Raw genomic sequence first — 21066 nt, forward strand, 5'->3', positions numbered from 1 at the left:
AAATAAACCACACACCAAAATATTAATAAAGCATATGTGCACAAAACTAATACAGCAATATACTATTAAAACATGTGACTGTATACTGCTGATGATATCAGTATAATCCTGCAAAGTTACAGTGAAATTCCACATAAGAATATGCAGTACATCAGTATTTAGAATATACTAGTGTCTATACCTAGGTCAGAAATGGGTACACACAACCAGGGGGGGGGGAAGTGGAAGGGAGGATGGGGAAGGGGGAGGGAGGGAGGGGAAGGGGGAGGGAGGGAGGGGAAGGGGGAGGGAGGGAGGGGAAGGGGGAGGGAGGGAGGGGAAGGGGGAGGGAGGGGAAGGGGGAGGGAGGGAGGGGAAGGGGGAGGGAGGGAGGGGAAGGGGGAGGGAGGGGAAAAAAAGAAGGGGAAAAAAACACACAAAAAGGATAATCTTCCCAATTGGTAAGTGCAGAGTCCATGGATGGTGCAAGATCAAATATGCCTGTAGAAAGACAAAAAATTACCTTCTATTAAGGAAGCATTTTAAATTCTGTTGCTCATTAATACCCATACCGTTGCTGGTATTTAAAGCATGTATCCAGAATGCTTCACGTCTCAATAAGAAAGTCTCCCTATCTGGAGTGCCTTGTCTAGGTGCTACTGTCTCAATACCCATGATGCGTAAAGAGGCAACATTATGATTGTGTTCCACACAGTGTTGCACAAGAATAGAGGGATCCGTACCTTTTCGATTTACACTTTTATGTTCAATGAACCTTGTTTTTAACATTCTTATGGTCTTACCCACATAAAGAAGACCACATTGACACTTTATGACGTACACTACATATTCAGATCTACATGTGATTCTATTTTTGATTTTTATGATCCTCCCGCTTTGGGGGTGACTGAATTGACTACCGGTAGTCAGACTGTTACAGACCGAGCAGCTCATGCATCTAAAGTTACCCGGTCTGCCACCCTCCAGAAAATGAGGAGTTCTGTAGTTACCCTCATTATCTGCATGTATCAGGCTACCCGCCAGATTTCTCCCTCTTTTGAATGCCACCATTGGTGGTACACAGCAACTTTCAGATAATATATCATCATTTTGCAGAATATGCCAGTGTTTAAGAATGGTAGATTTAATAAAACCACCAGCTTGACTGTATATAGTGGTAAATACAAGCCCGTCCTCCTTCTTATTTTTGGTAGCAGTTACCTATTTATCCAGTGCCCGGTCTAACACAGCAGGAGGATATACGCAGGAAGATATCCCCTAGCCAGGAATCTACCACGTAGTTCTCCAAAAGCTTGTTCAATATGATCCTTCCTGCTCGTGATTTTGCAGACCTGGACTTTCTGTGAAAAAGATAATGCATCAATAAGAGAAGGAGGATGATGGCTATCTGCCCTTAAAATTGCATTTCTGTCTGTATCCTTTCTAAAAAGATCAGTATGTAACTCCCCATTAGTCTGTGTAATGAGGACATCTAAAAAAGAGAGTTGCTGTGTACTCCATGTATTAGTGAGGAGGGCCGGTGAATGGAGACCATTAAGATACTCAAAAAAAGATAACAGCTGGGATGCGCATGCGCGGCTGGTTGGTGATGGTTGCATAGACACAGCTCCACCAACCGCCGGCACAATTAAGCAAATAATCAATATCAAAACCAGCAATTTTGGAAAAAAAACAGAGCGACAGCCATCTAAACCCTTCCCAGTCAAGCCAATAAGCCCCAAAAAAGGATGGCTGCAACAAGACAGAAGACCCGACGCAAGTCAGATGTCAGGGCCTACTTTACTGGCCAAAGCAAGGCAGGGGCTGCGGAGATGTCGGCGGTCTCTGACTCAGATTCAGCCCAAGATGCGGAGGGCTCAAGAGCGGCAGCAGAGCAAACAAAAGTTATTAAAAAAGAAATCTCACGCTTATTAATTGATCTTAAATCTTTCTTCAGAGGAGAGGTGGAGGGGCTCAGACACGACCTCTTACAAATAGGGACAAGAACCAACGAACTGGAGGAGCGCATGGAAGCTAGCTCCAATACCCACAAAGAGACAAACTCCCGGGTGCAGGCTCTGGAGCAGAGAGTGGCAGAGCTGGAAGCCAGACAAGAGGACGGGGAGAATAAAGATAGAAGAAACAACCTAAGAGTCCGGGGGATCCCAGAAGAAATCCTGGACCCAGAAGCTCTGCTGTCCCGGTGGATGGCCTCTATACTACCAGGCAGTCCGGCATCAGACTTTAGAATGGACAGATGCCATAGGGCCTTACGATCCAGACCCGTGCCCTCTAACCCCCCTAGGGACGTGATCCTCCGGCTCCACTACTTCTCCGTCAAAGAAGAGGTGAGCAGAATTGCCCGTGCCACCCCGCATATTACCTTCGAGGGGATTACCCTCCTGATCTTCCAGGATCTGTCCCCCCTAACGTTGGCCAGACGGAGAGCGGTAGGGCATATTACCAAGGCTCTAAGGGACAGCGAGGTGAGATATCGATGGGCATTTCCATTCGCCCTAGTAGCCATCAAAAACGGCAGACCGCAGGTGCTCAAGCACCCCTCAGAAGGGGCAGCCTTCCTAAAAAAACTGGGGGTGCGGGGGCCACAGGACAATGGTGCGGAGGGAGCCCAGCAGGGGAAGAGGACGGACTCCCCGCCAGGGAAGCAGGGTCCCTCACCCACGACGGAGAGGAGACTGAGCAAGGAAGGGGGAAGCGGGAAAAGCCCATAAATGCGGGACAGAATAAGGTTCGCGAGCTGCAGTTGCGCCCGTTGCGCGGTTTAAACATACCCTGACACACAGGCTAAGGCCGAAATCCCCCCTACCGTAAGACTTTCGAGGCTCTGGAGTCGTCCTGCTGCCGAAGATGGATGCCCTAAGCAGATGGCCACAGCACATGGGTCCCCAAAATGGCGGCTATTTACCTATCGGTGAGGAAGGAGGACAGAAGGGCGCGAGATCTCCCATGGCGGCAGGGGTTTCGGCGGGAAGGTCTGCTCTGCCGGCTGGACCCGCCCAGGGAGCCTCCCCCGATCCAGCCCTCTCGTCTTGGCAGCCCACCTCTGAATGAGCACAACACGCCCACACCGGTGACGTCGCGGGACCCGATCTCGCGAGAGCTGGAGGGGAGGCGCGGCTAAAATACCCGGCAGACGGCAAGATGACGTCAGGGGAGAGGCGACATTCAGGAAGTGAAGCGGTCTCCTCTCGCGGGGGCACGCGAGCTCCACCGCCAGGGAAGCGATCGCGGGGCATACTGAACTCCTCAGGAAGGACTCGAGATAGCGGTGCAGAAGGAGCCTGCCTGGCCGCTCGGGGGGGGGGGGTAACTCTGGACAGAGGGGGGGAGCAGGGGGGGGGAGGTGAAGGCCCCCGCAAGTGCCGGGAGGCAAATGGGGTAATATGGCAAATACATGTATAGTTGGTCTATCTATATTATATTATAGTAGTACGGTATAGTATACACAGTATGTATAGTATATAGGGAAAAGGGGACATGAGAGAGGACAGAGGGTTACAGGAGCGATGCAAGCAGGGGGCTCAAGTTAGGGATAACAGGTATGCGGCGGCGAGTGGTTAGGTATGACCCCAGAGGGAGGGGGAAAGGGAGAGGGCGCCCGAGACAGGGAGCAGAGGGGAGTAGATAAGGAGAGGAAGAAGTAGTTAGCGGTAGTAAGGGCAGGAGTAGCACAGGGTGTGTAGTTGTAGTTTTAGTTTAGGATAAGAAATAAGAGCTCACGAGTAGAGCTCAAGGTAGTTAAAAGGTTAAGTATAGGTTAATAAGAGTTAAAAAAATAAATAGAAGTGACGCTAGTTGCTAGGTTTTGAAACGCACAGAGTGGCCGGCGGGGGGGAGTGCAGCCACCACTCTGCCTGCAGGCATGTGCGTCTTCGCCAGGAGGGGGGTCATGTCCCACCTACCTGGCATTGACCCGGAGATCTGTGGCGGGATATGGAAGCCACGGAGATGGACCAGGGGGGAGGGGGGTCCAGGGAGAAAATATCTCCACCGGGCATTGAACCCGAGGTCTCTTAGGACCAATACGGTTCTCATGATGTTTATATGTGTTATATGTTTGTATTCCTCCCTCATGTTATCTCCCTTTCCCTCCCCAGTCCCAAATGGCGGTGGGTTGAATAGGCGCTTCTGGAGTCTGCACTACAAAGTCCACGTACAGAACATGTCCAGGGTCTGGGGTAAGATCAGATCGGCTTACATATTAGGTCCACACAGACACTGCTGCATAAAATGGAGGTAATTTTTATCTCGCAAAACGCCAAAGGGCTCAACAGTCCACACAAGCGAAGAGTCGCTTTCACTGAGTTCAAGAGGAGACGGGCTGATGTGGTCTTCCTCCAGGAGACTCACTTCAGCTCGCGTAATAACCCGAAATTCCTCGATTCTAACTTTCGAAAGTTTTTCCTAGCATCAGGGGCGGAGAAAAAGAAAGGTGTAGCTATCCTGTTTCAAAATCACACCCCCTTCCAGGTTGAAAAGGTTAAAAGGGACCCGAAGGGAAGGTACCTAGTACTGATCGGGCTCCTTAAGCAGGTCAGAATGACCTTAGCGTGTATATATGCACCAAATGAAGGTCAACCAGACTTTTACAACACATTTTTTCAGAAGCTTCAGTTATGGGCTGAGGGACAAATAATTCTGGGTGGCGACTTTAACACAGTCATGAATGCAAATGTAGATAGGTCCACGTCCCAGAAAAACAATAAGAGAGAAGGGAATATCTCACTACTGAAAGGCCTCAAACAGATTAGCCTGGTGGACATATGGAGAGAGCAGCACCAGGGAGACCGCAGTTATTCTTTCTACTCCCACCCACATGACAGCTACAGTAGGATTGACCACTTCTTTGTATCGAGCAGAATGGTCCCACAAATTTCCGATACAAGCATACATGATATTACTTGGTCGGACCATGCATCGGTAGAGCTGAGATGCATTCAATTGGGTAGTGCCAGCCCTGGAGCAAACTGGAAGCTAAATGAATCGATAATTAAAATCCCGGATATTCAAAACAAAGTGAAGTATGAAATATCAGATTATTTCCGGATAAATAGTGGCAGTGTGGAGTCCCATTCACTGTTATGGGAGGCTCATAAGGCCACGATTCGGGGGGTACTAATCGGTATAGCTGCAAATAGGAAAAAGAAAAAAAGGAAGCCAAATTATCCCAGCTTTATCACAGGTTACATGAGCTCTCTATTCTACATAACCGGACAGGTAGAGATGATGCTCTGAAGGAGTTGAAGGATGTTAGAATTCAGCTAAACCTCCTCCTTACTTCCCGGGCGGAGAAGGACATGAGTTGGACGCAGAGGAAGTTCTATGAGAAAGCTAATAAACCGGACACTATGCTAGCCACCAGACTCCGTAATCGGAAACCAAATTTTAACATTCAATCTATTAAGACAGCCGGAGGCCAGAGTTCCTCAAACCCTAAAGTAATAGTAGGGGAGTTCGCGAAATTCTACGAACAGCTATATAATGGAGAGAAGGTAGTTCACAATGCTAGGACAAGTAGTAATCTACAGAGATTCCTAGCAGACGCAGCCTTGCCACAAGTGAACAGAAGGGAGCGAGAGGCTCTTCAACGAGACTTCACAAGGGAAGAACTAGAGGCGGTAGTAAAAAACTTAAAAGCATCAAAAGCCCCAGGCCCGGATGGGTTCTCCAACCTGTACTATAAAAAATTTATCGGAGTTTTGGCTCCGCACATGCTCCAGCTGTTTAATGGAGTATTAGCAGGAGAGCCCTTCCCGGGACAGATGCTCCAGGCGTCGATCTCAGTAATCCATAAAGAGGACAAGGATCCCACTAGCTGCCAAAGTTACCGGCCAATATCATTAATTAACACAGATGTAAAAATCTACTCTAAATTGCTGGCCAATAGATTAAATGTAATCCTGCCAGGGCTCATCCACCCGGATCAAGTTGGCTTCATTAGAGGTAGACAAGCGGCCGACAACACTAGGAGAATTGTGGATATAATAGACTTTATGGGAGCCAACGAGATTCGGGGTATAGCCCTAAGCTTAGATGCGGAAAAGGCCTGACAGGATTGATTGGCCATACCTGGAGTCCACGCTTGGCGCATTTGGGTTTGGAGGCAAATTCCAACAGGCTGTTAAGGCATTATATACGGCACCATCAGCCAGGGTGGTTCACCAGGGATTCCCCTCGGAACTATTCCCAATTAAAAGTGGTACGAGACAGGGTTGTCCGCTTTCGCCCCTGCTATTCGCCTTATGCATCGAACCACTCGCAGCACAAATTCGGAGTAACGCTGATATCTCTGGGGTACAGATCCATTCGCAGGAGCACAAAGTGGCTCTGTACGCGGATGATATTATTCTAACCCTTGCCAAGCCGCTCATCTCGTTGCCCAATCTGTTCGAGCTTCTAGAGCGTTTTGCCCAGATCTCTGGCTTCAAAATAAATCAATCTAAATCAGAGGCCCTAAGCCTATACATGCCAAGAGAAATGGAGAAGCTGATAGAACTCAACTTTGAGTTTAGATGGCGCCCATCCGCCATGAAATACCTAGGAGTGCAGATCACAAAAAAGACGAGCTCCTTATATTCGGCTAACTATCCCAAACTGTTGAGGACTCTCAAAAAAGAGCTACAGGAGTGGAAGGCATATGGTATTTCTTGGTTGGGGAGGATCTATAGTGTCAAGATGAACATCCTTCCCCGAATTCTATATCTGTTCCAAACTCTCCCGGTTGCCGTGGTTAGAGCAGACATTGCAGGGCTCCAAAAAGCTATTTCTCAATTTATTTGGAAAGATAAAAAACCACGGATTAAAGGAAAAATTATGCAGAAAGCTAAGGAAGCTGGTGGACTGGCAGTTCCGAGCGTCATATCCTACTACAAAGCGGCACAATTGTGCCAAATCACGCAATGGCATGGGGACCCGGGGCTCAGGAGGTGGGTGGCACTGGAGAAGGAGGTGTGCGCCCCGCTTGAGCTCAGGGACCTGATCTGGTACCCGAGGACACGGGTGAAGGATATACTCATTCCTCTGTCCTCTGTGCTCAACTCACTCTCGGTCTGGGAGGCTTCTAAAAGTAGCTGCTCTTTGACCTCCAAACACACACTGATGGCTCCTTTGTATGGCAACTCGGACTTTGCTCCTGGGCTGGCAGAAAAATGCTTCCCGCGCTGGCGGCAATTAGGGATTAGTCGATTGAAGGACCTGGAGGTTAAAGGCAAGATCAAATCTTTTGAACTATTACAGTCAGAAACGGACTTACCTAACACTGATTTTATGAGGTACCTCCAGGTCCGGGCATTTTATAACGCACACCCGGTGAGACCACCGCTGACCAAATTCGAACAGCTCTGCGTGCGTGGAGCAGACACGCGGGGACTGATCTCTGCCTTGTACAGAGAGGTGGTGAATACTGACTCAGACAGGACAGTCAAACCCCGTTTCGTGGCACAATGGGAAGAGGATCTCCAGGCTCAACTAGAGGACGAGGACTGGGCCGCGGGGTTCAAAGCTGCGGCCTCGAGCTCCATATGCACGACATTGAAGGAGAACTCATATAAGGTATTATTAAGGTGGTATCTCACCCCAATCAGATTAGCTAAATTCGTCCTGGGGGCTTCCCCGCTCTGCCCCAGGCAGTGCGGGGAACAGGGGGATCTGGTGTACATGCTGTGGTCTTGCCCGAGATTAGTGCCGGTCTGGACCCAGATCCGCGATTGGCTGCAGAGGATCTTTTTAGGGCTCAAAATTCAGCTGGACCCGTGGCTATTTTTATTAGATAAACCTACAAACGAGGTATCTAGATCGGGTAACAAGCTGATAGCACATTTTGCTACCGCTATGAGGTGCGAGACCGCAGCACTGTGGAATCAGAATGCGATTCCTTCTATTGATAAAGTCAGAAACAGAATTTGGTTCATTTGCAGAATGGAGAAGTTAACGAGTTTAGTTAACGACTCAGCCGACAAATTTGAAAAAGTATGGTCATTATGGCTTGCCCAGACTGATATTCAGGGGATGAATGAGGCCACAATATAGCTTTGATAGAGATATGTGGGTTCTCCTTGGATGTTGGGCTGGGAGCTGGACGGGACGATCGGACAGCAGGGCTCCCCCCGAGGTACAGTGGTGAATCGATTCACCGATCAACGAAAAACTGATGTGAACCGGATTTGGGCTCCTCTGAGAGGTGGACTGGAGCAGAGCAAAGGCAGTGGTGGTGAAGGACTCCTGAGAAACGAGGAATCAGCGCTTCTCCCAGGCCGCTCCCCCATCCCTACCCCCCCTCCCCGCCATCCTCCCCCTCTTTGCCCTGTCCCTAGATGTTGTCAGTCTGTCTGTGTCCTGTCCTGTGGTCCCCCCAATGTTCGTCCGTTACTCGTAAAGTGTTCCTGTAAGTTTGGTGTATACCTGAAACACTTGACAATATTCTGTATTCTATGATGTGTATGCACAAAAAACTAATAAAAACAAAGTTGAAAAAAAAAAAAAAAAGATAACAGCTGATCCTCCGTACCTGTCCATATGAAAAACATCATCAATATATCTGTAATAGCTTTTAATATGCACTAAAAAGTCTGATTTGTAGATGTACTGCTCTTCGAAATGTGTCATGTATATGTTGGCGTAAGCAGGGGCCATATTACTGCCCATTGCTGTCCCCTTAATCTGCAGGAAGAAATCACCCTCAAATCTAAAATAATTTTTATAGAGAATGAAATGTAAAATGAGCATAATGTATTCAATTGGAACAGTGTCACTATAATGGCGAATGAGGGTGGCCTTGATTATCTCAAGACCTTCAACATGGGGGATTATTGTATAAAGGCTAGACACATCTAAACTAACCAGAATATGATTAGTCCCATCACCAGGTGAGTTTTTTAATTTGTCAAGGAAATCAAACGTGTCTTTGATATATGAGTTGGCTGTCTGTGCTATAGGTTGTAGAAATGTGTCTACAAATTTTGCAAGGGGTTGATTTAATGAATTAATAGCAGCTACAATAGGCCGCCCCGGGGGTTTGTTTAAATTCTTGTGTATTTTGGGCAAGGTATAGAAAATAGGGCATTTAGGATGCAACATAGTTAGAAACTCAGATTCAGGCTCTGTTATCCACTGGTTATTAACCCCCATTTGGATAATTTCCTTAATTTCTCTCGCATAGTTAAAGGTAGGGTCCCTATCCAATTTAATGTAGCAGTTAATGTCACTCAGTTGTCTGATGGTTTCAGCCTTATAATCTGAGTAATTCTGCACTACTAGGGCACCCCCCTTGTCCGCACGCTTAATAATAATCTCATTATTATTAGTCAACATTTTTAATGCTTCCTTTTCCTGAACAGACATATTGTATGTAGCCCTATGTTTGTTTTTTTTGTACCTTGCAATGTTCCCCTTAACCAGTCGTATATATGTGCTGACTGATTGATTTTTAAATGGCGGGACAAAAGTGGATTTGAGCTTGCACATTTTGGTACCTTGATAAGAAGCCGAATTATCTGTCCCTTGCTGGTCAGTGGCCAAATTAACTGTCCCTTATTGTTCATAGGAGGATTACCTGTCCCTGGTTGGATACTGGAATGCACCGATTCTGTAGACCTGTTAGAAAAAAATGATTTACAGTAAGGTTTAATACACGTTCGAATTTAAATAGGTCAACCTCCAAATCAAAATCATTAAACAATGTAGTAGGTACATATGAGGGCCCCCTAGCTAAGACAGACATTTCACATTGATTATGAGTGTAATCAGACAGATTAACAACCAAGGTGTCCATACTCATTTCTGCTCCGTTGTACGTAGGGGATAGGGTGATCTTCTCTTTCCCCTGGCCCCCGCGTCTAATTTTCCTTTTCCTTTCTCCTTGTCCTTGGATTGGCCTAAAAAAGGGGCCGGACTTTGGCCTCTCTGACGTTCTGTTGAGGAATGGGCTTTTTTGAATTTCAACTTCTTAAAGTGAATAAGATCACTTTTAATTTTTTTCCAGCTTGGTCTTAAGACTATCCAATGATTGTACAACGTCCGTACCAGGGCTAGACTGTTCAATGAGGATTTCCACTTTGAGTATATCCTTCCTTGTGTGGCTAAGTTGTTCCCCCACCTCCTCAATAACCAAAATATTCAAGTCCAAAGAGGCCCTATTACAGATGCAGTTCAGTCTTTTTTTTTTTTTTTTTTTTTTTACTTCAAAAGTTTCATGTGTGCAATCTCTAATTACCTAAAGAACTGTATAGCTGCAGGTCAATTCGTTCTCCATGTATTGATAGGCGAAATTTGGTGACATAATTAGTGAAGGGATCTGTTTTTCTTCTGCTTCTGTCTCTCAGTGGAAGCTCATGAATATTCATGAGCACTCCTGCATTGACATGTGCTAGAGGGAGGGCAGGGCTGACAAAGGGGTGTGCCAGGGCTTGTGACAGGACATGAAGGGGCAGTGCCTTAGCAAATGGCTGTTAAAATAGAATACAAGAAAATTGGTCTTTCAAAGTTGTTTTTTTTAAAACAGAAAATGCTAAAAGTATTTTTTCTTACTGCAGAACTGATTTATTAAAAAAAACACACATGCAGGATATTGACTGAACTGCAGCTTTAAAGCATTGTCCTGCATACAGATCAGAGGCGAAGAAAGGATATGAATACCCGATGTGAAGCTGGAAATAAGACCGAGAACAATACCGAAAAGACCGTCTCGAGTGATGAAATAGCCGTCACTGTGTAACTCTTCCAATTACCTGCAACTTCATGCAGAGAAATAGCAACGCTTGTTTTTAACGTGTTAGCGCCAAGGGGGAATTCAACTGCTGAGAGGTTAAGGGAGTTACTCACCAAACTCAGCGACGCTTCTGTGTCTCTGTGATAACTCCCCCAGGACATGCCTGGAAACCAGAGGTAACTCAATGTATTTTTGATAAATAGAAACTTGACCTCGGAGACTGTGAGACCCCCTCTCCTTCCCTTGGCTTCCCAAACCCCACCATAACCAATACACAAATAACCACAAACACGAGGTCTGGCGGCCGCTGCTTTTTAGTAAAACTTCAATTAACCTAATTAGTGCCAACCCCCTGCCAGAGTGCTCGCTCATTGGGTAAAGGCCAAAGGTACCCGATCCAATGGCCCGTAACTCCCCCCTAGCCGAGCCCCGCCTGTCTGGCGAGAATGGGCCCAGGAACGCACGTGTAAATGAGCCGCGCCCACTCGCCACTCCCAGCCACCTTTTATTTTATTTCTGTTATTCATTTTCATTGTTTATTTATTCTTTTTTTTCTTTTAAACACGTACAACCAACATATTTACCAGTATTCACAATAAAGGGCAGGGTGGGCGGGACTCCCATGGCAGAGCGTAGACTGACACCGCGCCTCTGTCTAATTCTAACCTCCCTGGCCCTCCCCCCGGCAGTGTCACGTCACTGCCAGAGGGGGGGGGGAAGGCCAGGGGGGACGTAGTCCACACTCACAGGTAAGGGAGAGCCTAGTCCCTCTGGTCATAGCGCCCGGTCACCGAGGGCTCAAGGCTACTTTTCTGGGTTATTTTGAAATGAGCTACACTGGGGAATATTTAGGGGTCTCCCCAAACAAAGAGAGAACATTTAGGGGTCTCTCCAGACACAGAGAACCCCACACACTTAGATCTGAGGTTTGTGCCCCTATTAGGCCTGGGCCTATTAGTAAGTTCAAGCTCGCTGAGGTGGGCTGAGCCGCGCTGAGCAGATGCACAAACCCCCTGCATCTGTCATCAGCGCGGCTATAGTTTCCCCCTCCGCATGCGTGCTCATGCGTGCAGAGGCTCAGAAACTTTGCCGAGACAGGCAAGTTTCAAATTTGCCGCTCGGGGAAGCGAAGAAGCGGTCACGTGACCGCTCTCATCCAATGGGAGCGGGGACTAGCCCCGCTTCCCGCTCTGCCTCCTGACACGCCTCCGCTCTGCCTCTGCTCCGTCTCCACCCCGCCCCCAGAGCGCGCTCACTGCCTCGCCTGCAAGGACAGAAAAAAGCACCATTTTCAGCAGGCGAGGCAGAGCAGGAGCGCGGCTCAGCGTGGCTGAACCCTCTATGTCCCAGGCCTTACATGGGGGGGGGGGGGGTGGGAGAGAAATACATAGAAACAAAAATAAGGAGGGACAGAAATAAATATAAGAGATAAGATTAAAGGGGGAGAGAGAGACTGACAGGAGAGGGAAAGGAAAGGCAGAGAGTAGGGAGACTTCTCACCCAAGGTGATGAAACAGCTGTGACACATGGACACCTTCTCTGGGAAACCTTCCACTATCCATGTGACATTACACCTCCACCGTAGGGGGTCCTGCGTCTGGGGAGTGTGTGTGTAAAGGATCCTGGGGAGGGACGTATAACGGAGTTCTGGGGAGGGGTATATAATGGGAACTGGGCCTGGTGAGGTGGGTATAATGGGTACTGGGCCTGGGGAGGGGCGTATAACAGGGTACTGGGCCTGGGGAGGGGTATATAACAGGGTACTGGGCCTGGGGAGGGGTGTATAACAGGGTACTGGGCCTGGGGAGGGGTGTATAACACTGTACTGGGCCTGGGGAGGGGTGTATAACAGGGTACTGGGCCTGGAGAGGGGTGTATAACAGGGTACTGGGCCTTGGGAGGGGTGTATAACAGGGTATTGGGCCTGGGGAGGGGTGTATAACTGGGTACTGGGCCTGGGGAGGTGGGTATAACGGGTATTTGCCCTGTGGAGGGCGGTATAACGTGGTATTGGGGAGGGGGTATAGGTGGCACAGGAGCTCTTGCGATACAGAGTATCACTGTCCCTGGTTACAAACACTTCATGTCTCCTGCAGGTCAGGACACGCACGAAGGTGGAGCCCTTCGTGCCACCAGACGACGAGGCGGGCTACGAGGCGGACGATGAGGCATACGACAAAGCGGGCGTCAACTGGTGCGAAGAGGTGGGCTACAAGGCGGCCGATGAGGCAGACGACGAAGCGGATGTCAAGTCTGGCGACGAGGTGGGCCATGGCGATGGAGAATACGAGAGGTGTGGACGGATCTGCTGCTTCACCTTTTTTAGGCGGAGAAGAAGCCAGGAGCAGGTAGCAGAGGAGCCAGGGCGTAGATACAGGGGTATTCTAGGGGCCCTGAGAAGTTGGTTTGACCGCAGGAGAGGCAGATAAGATCAGGAAGGCTGCAGGAGGGGCAGGTACACTGGCGACACACTTTATTCGAGCTCGGCTAGTCCCACGAATTCGGGTATACCCGGGTGTATTGAGCTTTGTGACTGTTTTCTGCCCGAGTGCATTGAGTTATTTTCCGGCAGGGATTGAAGCATTTTATTCCCGTTGGCTGCAATACTGCACACTACATATATATATACTGCATTACAATTCATGAATTTATGCCATCTGGTAGACACGCGAAGCATTGCAGCCTATTAAATCCTAATCATTATCATTTAACAGATCAGCCGCCCATCAGCCAGGCATGAACCCAGGCTGGGATGGCAAATGCAACGGGGCTTGTCAGAGGTGAGGAGCGGCGCATTCCAGGTATCTGCCAGGCACATACCGGGTATTTGCTCGAATAAAGTGTGTCGGTGCAGTACTAGAGGGAGATAGGGATATTGGGCGTGAGAGGGTGAGAGAGAACAAGGAGCAGGGCCGGAGCACGGGTTTCATGCGCCGAGGCGAAACTTAAAATTTGTGCCCCAGTTATATAAAAAATAATAAGATTAATAAAATAATAAAATAAACAGTGGCGTAGCTATCGGGGCTGCAGGGGGTGCGATCGCACCCCAGCGCGACGCAAAATAAAAATAAAAGGGCGCCAAAATACTGGATAAAAAAAATTTAAATAATTTAAAAAAAAAGATAAATAAATTAGAAATAATAAGAGGAAAAAAAAATAATGATTATTAATGCGCCCCTAGGAGCTCTGCACGCTAGGCAACCGCCTAATGGCCGGCCGGCCCCGCGAGGTATGCGGGAGGAAAAGGGGTGAATGGGATAGATATGCAGGGGGATGGGGGAGCAGGTGAGTTATACACAGGGGCACAAGGGCCCCATCACCCGCATCTCTAGTGTGCCCCTGTGTATAACAACGCTGATCTGTGCTGCTCCATCTGATCTCACTGCGCAGTGATCCAGGGACCACCCAATCGCCATTTAATAGGGTCAGGAAGGAATTTTTCCCCCCCATTGCACAGCAGGGGTTATGTTTCGCCTTCCTCTAGATCACAGCAACAAACTGCCCTTTGTGCATGAATTATCAGTGAGATCTTTATACACCCTGCATTGGTCTTCACCCCTTCGCTGCCGGAGGGGCCTGCAATGCATTGCTCTGCGTGTTACTATATTGCTAACAGCTCAGTGATTCTTCCCCAGGACGCTGCACTAGTGTCACGCTGCCAAGCCCGGGTGTGAAGAAGGTTTATAGGGTCACATATACACTTCTGCCAAAACACAAGTGCAAGATCTGTCATATTTTTTATTACACAAAACGGTATCTAAAAATGTAAAAATAACATACATGGGATTCTGCCACAAATATCTCTTTAATTACAAACCAATTTGCAAATCATTCAGATTAGAGTCAAGCGAAAGAAAGGGTTAAGTATCTCTTGTACAGTATATGCAGTGTAGGCTGTCCTGCAGCATTACATGCAGGGGGCAAAGGTTAGGAGATATAAGTAATGCTGATTTCAGGGCTGACCGGCTGACCTGCTCTACTGGCTGACCAGCTGACCTGCTTTACCGGCTGACCTGCTCTACGGCTGACCAGCTCTACTGGCTGACCGGCTGATCTGCACGACCGGCTGACTTGCTCTACTGGCTGACCGGCTGACCTGCTCTACTGGCTGACCGACTGACCTGCTCTACCGGCTGACTGGCTTCCTTCTTTCAGCTAAATGACCTGAATTGTGGCCCCTGTATCTCCCAATTAAAGCAGCAGTTCAGACAATATCCTGCATGTGTGGTTTTTTTAATAAATCAGTTCTGTATTAAGAAAAAATACTTTTAGCATTTTCTGTTTTAAAAAACAACAACTTTGAAAGACCAATTTTCTTGTATTCTATTTTAACAGCCATTTGCTAAGGCACTGCCCCTTCATGTCCTGTCACAAGCCCTGGCACACCCCTTTGTCAGCCCTGCCCTCCCTCTAGCACATGTCAGTGCAGGAGTGCTCATGAATATTCATGAGCTTCCACTGAGTGACAGAAGCAGAAGAAAAACAGATCCCTTCACTAATTATGTCACCAAATTTCGCCTATCAATACATGGAGAACCAATTGATCTGCAGCTATACAGTTCTTTAGGTAATTAGAGATTGCCCACATGAAACTATTGAAGTAAAAAAAAAAAAAAAAAAAAAAAAAAAAGACTGAACTGCAGCTTTAAACGTTTTATTGGCGTATTCTTGTTTGACTCGTTCAATACAGACATTTTCTATATATTCATTGTGGGATTTGATAACATCTGTAAAATCTCTCAGAATATCACATTCTGTACGTTTGTGCTGAAGTTTATTCCATTCTCAATTTACTTAATATTAGTTTTTGGCTTCAATTATTTATATCGAGTCCAAAATACCTTTATACAGAATGCTGTTCCCTTAGCCCACAAATGCTGCTTCATTAAAGCCCAGGGGTGGCAATTGATGCATTCTCAAACTTTTAGGCAACATCCCTAATTTCCAAAAGTGGGATAAAATCTGTGCATATTTAAATGGTTAATTTTTCCATTTTTCCATTGTGACAAAATATAAATTTTCTCACACAGACGCCTAAATCCCTCCCCAAATATATCCGTTTCACATAAAAGTGTGTGCGCTTCTCCTTCCGCCTAACTGGCACGTCGTCCTTACGGGCGCCACTCCGTGTAACTCCACGCTGCCCTCCAGTGGCAAAAGAAATAAGAAACATTTACTATACTCGTCTGGCAGCTGCTCCCGTATAAGTTGGGTAACTCTGTATTAGGGGTCTTGGTAGACTATATTTTATACTTATGTCGGATAGATGAGGAATTAATATTCCTAACGGGTTATTGTGAGAGGCCTTAGATCTTATCCTATATGCACGCAGCCCTCGCCTCTCTGACCTTGAACACGTACTTCAATCTGATTTTTTGAGACTTGAAACTGGATTTCCCAAAACAAACTGATTTTAAACACTGACAAGACTGTAACAATGGTATTTGGGACCAGAGCTAAATTGCTAAAGCTACCAATGACAGAGCTTCAGATAAAAACCAGCTCTAAAACCATCCTAGCCCCTGTTACTTGTTTGAAATATCTGGGCATTCAACTCCCATTTAACATTTGGGTTGCACATTGATACCCTGACATCCAAATCCTATGCCAAACTAGGTGTACTTTAAAGGAACAAATCCTCCCTAAGGCCCTCATGCAGTAAGCAGCGATAAGCCACTTATCACCAGCTTATCGCCAAAAAAGCCACACTGACACACACACACACACACACACACAGATTCACACACACACACACAGATTCACACACACACACACAGATTCACACACACACACAGATTCACACACACACACAGATTCACACACACACACACACACACACACACACACACACACACACACACACACACACACACACACACACACATACACACACACACAGATACACACACACAGATACACACACACACAGATACACACACACACAGATACACACACACACACACACACAGATACACACACACACACACACACACACTGAAACACACACACACACACACACACACACCCACTGATTCACACACACACACACACACACACCCACTGATTCACACACACACACCCACTGATTCACACACACACCCACTGAAACACACACACACACACACACACTGAAACACACACACACACTGAAACACACACACACACTGAAACACACACACACACACACACACACACACACACACTGATACACACACACACACACACACCCACTGATTCACACACACACACACACACACACACACACACACACACACACACACACACACACACACACACACACACACACACACACACACACACTGATACACACACACACTGATACACACACACACACACACAGAGATACACCCCGCCTCCCCCTGCACCGCCTGCGACCGCGCAGAAACCACTGCCCACCCCCGAGCCCATCTCCCACACCAAGGGGACGGGGGGAAGTGAGCGCCGGGGGGCAAAGCTGTGAGCGCCGGGGGGGGCAAAGGTGGGAGCGTCGGGGGGGCAAAGCTGCGAGCGCCGGGGGGACAAAGCTGTGAGCGCCGGGGGGGCAAAGGTGGGTGCGCCGGGGGGGCAAAGCTGTGAGCGCCGGGGGACAAAGGTGGGAGTGCCGATGGGGCAAAGGTGGCAGCGCTGGGGGGCAAAGGTGGGAGCGCCGGGGGTCAAAGGTGGGAGCGCCGATGGGGCAATGGTGGGAGCGCCGGGGGGGCAATGGTGGGAGCGCCGGGGGGTCAAGGTACAAGGTGGTACAAAGGTAGGCGCACCCCCACTACCACCTCCTATTACCCCCCCTGGCTGGGACCCGGGACAGAAAGGGGACACTCACCGCGAACAGAGGAGCCGGGAGCGGGAAGACACGTGTGCTCTGCACAAAGCGGAAGTCCCGCCCCCGGCTTCCTCTGACCTGCCTGCAACCAATCCCCTGCGGGCCGACCGGCATTCTATGTCCCGCCCCTGGCATTCTCCTTCATTCAGTCTCCCCGGCAGCATTCACACACACACATAGAAAATACTTACCGGCCGCCGCATTCTCCTCACCGCCGCTGCCCCGCAATACCGGTACCAGGGACAAAAACCGGGACATAACCGGGACGGAGCTAAAATCGGGACAGGGCAGAAAAAAACGGGACTGTCCCGGCAAAACCAGGACGAATGGTCACCCTACTTACAGACTATTCACTTGAGTGGACCATAAAGTGTCTTATAGAGGGAACTCTAAGGTGTCTTAAGATGCATTAAGATATATTATGTATGTAAATCTTTATTTATATAGCGCTTTATAAGAGAGGCAATACAGTACAGAGAATTATAGTACAATAAGTGCAACAAACAAAATTAGACAATAGGAAAGGAAATCCCTGGCCTGGAGAGCTTACAGTCTTAATGCTAGATCCATGGAACTCTGTTGTGTTTACGCTAATAACGGGACATTCCTGAAATTGGTACCTGACCCTGTGTGGTAGGCAGAGACACAGGGGCAGTGCCTGCCAATATCATAAAGAGCAGTGCACTTCCTATTTAGTAGAAGTGTGTGTCAGAGTTAAGAGTTCAGTCCAGAGTTAGAGTCTGCTGAGTCTGTCACCTGGCTGGCCCAGGGTGACAGAGAGAGCCTATATCAATTGGCCGTTGGAGAAGGGGAGCCATCAGCCTCTGAGTAGAGCTGATGCAACCTTAGTTAGGGAGGTGGACCAATTCCTCTCACCCTGTTTAGGGGGTGAGGGAAGAGCTAGCCCCACCCTGGGTGCCCTTGACCTGGGGTGGTGGCAGGGACACAGAGACCATCCTGAGGGAGAGCAGTCCTGTGTGGAGGAAGACACCCTGTACCTGATTGAGAGTCTTGTTGCTGCTATTCTGCTGCTGTGAATAAAGAGCTGCGGCTGCTTATAAAGATATACAGTGTGAGACTGGAATCTCTCATCCTCGAGGGGTGGGGGGGGGGACTCTCTGGAAGGATTCCACCCGTATTCCTGGGGCTCAGAGATGGAGGCGCTGCACCATTACATACATAGTTACATAGTTACATAGTAGATGAGGTTGAAAAAAGACGTACGTCCATCAAGTTCAACCTATGCTAAATTCATACAACAGATACTTTATATCAATATCTATACTTACTTATTGATCCAGAGGAAGGCAAACAAAAAACCCCATTAAGTGGAAAAATTAATTCCTTCCTGACTCCAAGAATTGGCAATCGGATTAATCCCTGGATCAACATCCTTCCCATATATACTTATTTGGTATATCCCTGTATACCTTTCCCATCTAAAAAGATGTCCAACCTTTTTTTGAACAAATCTATTGTATCTGCCATCACAGTCTCCATGGGTAATGAATTCCACATTTTAACTGCCCTTACTGTAAAGAACCCTTTCCTTTGTTGCTGGTGAAATTTCCTTTCCTCCAACCTTAAGGGATGGCCCCGAGTCCTTTGTGTCTACTTCCCTTCCATCCATTGCCCGTTTGATGCAAGATAAGATCTTGTTTGCCTTTGCAGCTACTGCATGACATTGGGCACTATTGCTAAGCCTGCTGTCTACAAGCACTCCTAAATCCTTCTTAATCAAGGATTCCCCCAATATATCTCCATTTAATTTGTAAGTCGCCTTTTTATTCTTGCATCCCAAATGCATAACCTTACATTTATCTGTATTAAACCTCATTTGCCATTTACCTGCCCACGTTTCCAGTCTCTCCAAGTCCTTCTGAAGAGAAATTTCATCCTGCTCTGATGAGACGGAGGCATTCGCCCCAGAAACCTGATCCTATCATTCCCCATACCATCGCGGGAGACTCAGGCCCCCCTGTTGCCAGCAGGTATGCACCACACTCAGACACGTAGCCAGACCCTAGTACAGAGGAGGGGGGCCCAATCTGCGATTGGCCCAGGGAAGGGGGGCTACATTGGGAATCGATGTTATTTTTCTTCATATTAATGGGTATCCTCTACAAACTACAATTGTTTCTTCACTTTTTCTGCTTGATGAATAGGGTGACCAGAATTCGAAAATGAAAAACCGGGACACCTTAAAAAAAATTTTATTAAACAAATTACATCACGTGACATCCCCCGTTGCCATGACAACAAGACACTCTGATGCCCCTGCAGTGTTAGTGTGTATAGAGGTGGGGGCTTTGCTTGGGCCCTTCAACTCTTACAGCCAGGGCATTATTGGCCAGGAATGCCCAGTTCGGAGGGGATTACTACTTCAAAATGTATTTGATTCGTAACAACATCAAAAAACTCTAATACCAATAACTAACAACCACAGACAATGATAATCTAAACCATCAAAAAAAATGTCTACGGCCCTTGTTCAAGCATGTTTGCGGTACTTACCAGATAAATCAGTGCCTGCAATCCACGACTGTATCCGCCTCTCCGAGCGTCTGAAAGCAATCCAGCGTTCCTGGTGTGTGGCTGAAGAGGTGAGGGACTCCCTCCTCTCAAACGGAAAAGAAGAGCAAAAAATAGAGTTGGAACATACCTATCATACAGGGATGAGAGAGAGAGACAGAGAATGAGAGAGCGACAGAGAATGAGAGAGAGACAGAGAATGAGAGAGAGACAGAGAATGAGAGAGAGACAGAGAATGAGAGAGAGACAGAGAATGAGAGAGAGACAGAGAATGAGAGAGAGAGAGAGAATGAGAGAGAGACAGAGAATGAGAGAGAGACAGAAAATGAGAGAGAGACAGAGAATGAGAGAGAGACAGAGAATGAGAGAGAGACAGAAAATGAGAGAGAGACAGAGAATGAGAGAGAGACAGAGAATGAGAGAGAGACAGAAAATGAGAGAGAGACAGAGAATGAGAGAGAGACAGAGAATGAGAGAGAGAGAGAGGGACATAGGGAGAGAGAGACACAGAGAGAGAGAGAGAGACACAGAGAGAGAGAGAGACAAAGGTAATGTACTGTATAACCATAATACCGTACCCCCTAGTATTCGTGTAATCATTGTCCTACACCCCCTATTACTCACGCTTTGGCAATACTGAAATGTTCTTTTGACATGCCAATCAAGCTGATTTGATTTGAGAGACACAGAGACACACACAGAGACACAGAGAGAGACAGAGATACAGAGACACACACAGAGACACACAGAGAGAAACAGAGATACACAGAGAGAGACAGAGACACAGAGAGAGAGACAGAGACACAGAGAGAGAGACAGAGACACAGAGAGAGACAGAGACACACAGAGAGAGAGAGAGAGAGATACGGGCCTATTTAGTAAGCGTCGATAAGGCTGCGTCTATAGTATTTCAGACGGAGGGAAGGCACACACGCTGCAATACACTTGCTGAAGCCTGAGCTTTTTTATGACTTTGCAGGGTATGCAGCGG

General features: G+C 47.7%; 1 long non-coding RNA gene across 1 annotated transcript; it reads right to left on the reverse strand.

Moving 5' to 3' along the window:
* Nucleotides 1–1222: 1222 nt before the first annotated feature.
* On the reverse strand, nt 1223–20349 carry LOC142503411 (uncharacterized). The gene is made up of 3 exons (XR_012804015.1): nt 20058–20349; nt 9471–9591; nt 1223–1340 (listed from the first exon to the last, which is right to left on the reverse strand). It is a non-coding gene; the product is annotated as an uncharacterized LOC142503411 (long non-coding RNA).
* Nucleotides 20350–21066: the final 717 nt, after the last annotated feature.

This window comes from Ascaphus truei, chromosome 10 (genome assembly GCF_040206685.1).
Source record: "Ascaphus truei isolate aAscTru1 chromosome 10, aAscTru1.hap1, whole genome shotgun sequence".
In the NCBI taxonomy this organism is placed as follows: Eukaryota; Metazoa; Chordata; class Amphibia; order Anura; family Ascaphidae; genus Ascaphus; species Ascaphus truei.